General features: G+C 40.3%; 1 non-coding gene across 1 annotated transcript; it reads right to left on the bottom strand.

Moving 5' to 3' along the window:
- Positions 1-3,553: 3,553 nt before the first annotated feature.
- On the bottom strand, positions 3,554-3,660 carry LOC130027040 (U6 spliceosomal RNA). The gene has a single exon (XR_008792979.1). It is a non-coding gene; the product is annotated as a U6 spliceosomal RNA (small nuclear RNA).
- Positions 3,661-4,216: the final 556 nt, after the last annotated feature.

The raw sequence follows: 4,216 nt of genomic DNA, 5'->3' as shown, positions 1-4,216 counted from the left end.
GTGGATTTGGGCCAGTCTCTGTGGTGTGAGATGGCATCTCATTGTGGTTTTGATCTGCATCTCCCTGATGATTTATGATGTAGAGCATTTTCTCATGTGCTTTTTTGCCATTCGGATTTCTTCTTTGAGAAAGTTTCTGTTCATTTCATTGCCCCATTTTTGGACGGGGTTGGATGCTTTCTTCTTGTGGAGTTTAACCAGTATTTTGTATATCCTTGATATCAACCCCTTGTCAGATGTGTATTCGGCGAATATCCTTTCACATTCTGTAGACTGTCTTTGTATTTTGGTCACTTTTTTTTTTTCACTTGCTCGGCCAGTGGCGTGGCATCTTTGAACATACCATTAGCCTCAATGTCATGGAGGGTTTTGCCAACTTTGTCTTCAATGTACCTTATGGTGTCTGATCTGATGTTGAGGTCTTTAATCCATTTTGATCTTACTTTTGTACATGGTGTTAGGCAGAGTTCTGAGCCTATTTTTTTGCATGTAGCCATCCAGTGATGCCAGCACAATTTGTTAAAGAGGCCTTCCTTACTCCACTTCACATTTCTTGCACCTTTATCAAAGATTAGATGATCATATGATTGAGGGGAGATGTCAGTGTATTCAACCCTGTTCCATTGGTCTACAGCTCTGCCTTTGTTCCAGTACCATGCTGTTTTATTTATTACTGCTTTGTAGTAGAGTTTCAAGTTAGGGAGGTTGATTCCTCCCATTTTCTTTTTCCCAAGAATTGCTTTAGCTATTCGTGGGGGCTTATTGTTCCATATAAATTTCAGGAGTGTTTGCTCCATTTCTTTGAAGAATGTCATGGGTATCCTTATAGGAATTGCATTGAATTTATATAATGCTTTTGGTACTATTGCCATTTTGACAATGTTAAGTCTCCCAACCCATGAGCAGGGGATATCTTTCCATTTCCTCATGTCCTCTTTTATTTCCTGAAGTAGCGTTTTGTAGTTTTCTTTGTACAGGTCCTTTACTTCCTTAGTTAAGCTGATTCCTAGGTACTTGATTTTCTGGGGCACAGTTGTGAACGGGATTGTTTTTTTCATGTAGCTTTCCTCTCTCTCACTGTTTGCGTATAGGAAAGCCATGGACTTTTGGGTATTGATTTTATAGGCTGCAACTTTACTATACAAGTCTATTGTTTCTAGGAGTTTTTTGGTGGAGGTTATTGGGTTCTCTAAGTAGAGTATCATATCATCTGCGAATAGTGAGAGCTTGATTTCTTCCTTTCCTACCTGAATGCCCTTAATATCTTTTTCTTGCCTAATAGCTATTGCAAGTACTTCCAGTACTATATTGAACAGCAGTGGAGAGAATGGGCATCCTTGTCTCACCCCTGATCTTAGAGGGAAGGCTCTCAGTTTTTCCCCATTGAGGATGATGCTTGCTGTAGGCTTGTGGTAGATGTCTATAACTATGTTGAGGAAAGTTCCCCTCTATACCCATTTTGGCTAGGTTTTCATCATAAAGCGGTGCTGGATCTTGTCAAATGCTTTCTCTGCATCTATTGATATGATAATATGCTTTTTATCTTTTATTTTGTTGATCTAATGGATTGTGTTGATTGATTTCCGAATGTTGAACCATCCTTGCATCCCTGGGATGAATCCTATTTGGTCATGGTGTATGATCTTTTTGATGAGTAGTTGGATTCTATTTGCTAGTAGTTTGCTGAGAATCTTTGCATCTGTGTTCATCAGGGGGATATCGGCCTGTAATTCTCTTTCTTTGTGGTATCTCTGTCTGCTTTTGGTATCAGTGTGATATTCGCTTTGTAGAAACTGTTCGGAAGTGTTTTTGATATTTCAATTCCGTGGAAAAGATTAAAGAGGATTGGGAGTAAGTCTTCTTTAAAGATTTGGAAGAATTCACTAGTGAATCCATCTGGGCCAGGGCTTTTGTGCTTGGGGAGACTTTTTATTACCATTTCAATTTCCTTGGTGGTGATAGGTCTGTTCAGGTATTCCAGGTCTTCTGGGTTCAGCTTTGGGAGTCTGTAGGAGTCTAGGAATTTATCCATTTCCTCGAGGTTTTGATGTTCCGTGGCATAAAGCTTCTCAAAGTACTCCCTGAGGATCCTTTGAATTTCTGTAGTTTCTGTTGTAATGACCCCCTTTTCATTTCTGATTCGGTTTATTAGGGTTTTCTCTTTCCCCTTCTTTGTGAGTTTTGCTAGAGGCTTATCGATCTTGTTAATTTTCTCGAAGAACCAGCTCTTGGTTTCATTGATCTTTCGGATTGTTTTTTGGGTTTCCATCTCGTTAATCTCTGCTCTGAGTTTTATTATTTCCTTTCTCCTGTTCGGGTTGTGCTCCTTTTGTTGGTCCTTCTCCAAGCTCTTAAACTGTGAGGTTAGTTTATTTATGTGGACTCGCTCCCCCTTTCTGAGGAACGCTTGTAGAGCTATAAACTTTCCTCTTAACACAGCTTTTGCTGTGTCCCATAAGTTTTGGTAATTCTTGTCTTCATTTTTATTTGTTTCTAGGAATCTTTTGATTTCCTCTTTGATTTCCTTTCTAAGTCACTCGTTGTTTAATAGCGCACTGTTTAATTTCCAGGTATTTGATTTAGTTTTCTGTTTTTGTGTGTGATTTACTTCTAATTTCAGTGCATTGTGGTCTGAGAAGATTGCTGATACAATCTCTGTCTTATTAATTTTATAGAGGTATGTTTTGTTGCTCAGCATGTGGTCTATCTTGAAGAATGTTCCATGTACGCTTGAGAAGAACATGTATTCAGCCTTTTGAGGATGAAGTGTCCTGTATATATCTACTAAGTCCCTTTCTTCCATTGTTTCCCTCAGATGAAGTATGTCCTTGCTAAGCTTGAGTCTGGTTGATCTATCAAGAGGTAACAAAGCGGTGTTGAAGTCTCCTACTAGTATTGTGTTGCTATCGATGTCTTTTTCCAAATCTATGAGTAATTGTTTTAAGTACTTTGCTGGTCTCTCATGAGGTGCATATACATTTATTATTGTAAGTTCTTCCTGTTGTACAGATCCTTTGGTCAATAGGAAATGGCCTTCACTGTCTCTTATGACCTTCTTCACTCTGAAATCGATGTGGTCTGATATTAAGATGGCTACCCCAGCTTTTTTATGGGAGCTGTTTGCCTGTAGGATTGTTTTCCAGCCTTTGACTCTGAGTCTGTGTTTGCTTTGACTATTGAGGTGTGTTTCTTGCAGGCAGCAGAATGTTGGGTTCACTTTTCTAATCCATCCTGCCACTCTGTGTCTTTTCATTGGTTCATTTAGCCCATTGACATTGAGAGAGATTATTGTTATGGGATTTTGACCCATTGTTCTGTTGAAATTAGGTGTATTTGAGGGGCCTGTCCTGTCTTAAAGTAGCCCATTTAGTTGTACTTGTAACCATGGTCTTGAGTCTATGAAGTTCCTGAGCTGTTGTTTGTCTGTGAAACTGTGTGTTGTTCCTTCTATTATGAATGAGTGTTGCTGGGTAAAGTATTTTTGGAGATGCATTTATTTCATTGAGTTTTTTCACTATGTCCCACCACTGTTTTCAGGCCCTGAGGGTTTCATAAAAATGTGGAACTTTTCACGAATTTGTGTGTCATCCTTGCGCAGGGGCCATGCTAATCTTCTCTGTATCGTTCCAATTTTAGTATATGTGCTGCCAAAGCGAGCACCAAATTTTTAATTTTTATAAAGTTGTTCACAATAGTTACTTACAATTAATATTCAAACACCAATCCCACCACCATGTACTTTCCTACCACCATAAGAGGAAAGTGGAAGCTGGACCAATAGCACAGCAGCTAGGGCACTCGCCCTGCATGTGGCTGACCCAGGCCGGATTCCCAGCATACCACATGGCCCCCCAAGCACTGCCAGGAGCAATTCCTAAGTGCATGTACCAGGAGTAGCACCCCCCCCCCCCCACATAGCTGGGTGTGACCCAAGAAGCAAAAAGAAAAAAAACATAGAGGAAAGTGTGTCAAGATTGTTGTATTTCATCATGGAGCCATGTAAACCCTTATATAACAGATTACAAGTACCATACAATTTCCCAAGCTCTGATGGGACCTCCAAGCACAGACCTGCAGTAGCTCTTTGCACCAGAGACCCAGATCCAGGGATCACTCCTGGCAATTCTGGAGCCAAATTCAATGCAAGAACCTGGGGATACTCTGCTGCTTAGGCCTACAATGCTTGAGGCCACCAGGATTACCCACCCAGAAGTGC

Source organism: Sorex fumeus, unplaced genomic scaffold (genome assembly GCF_029834395.1).
Source record: "Sorex fumeus unplaced genomic scaffold, SorFum_2.1 ptg000035l, whole genome shotgun sequence".
NCBI classification, from domain to species: Eukaryota; Metazoa; Chordata; class Mammalia; order Eulipotyphla; family Soricidae; genus Sorex; species Sorex fumeus.
This window is presented reverse-complemented; position numbering and strand designations above follow the sequence as displayed.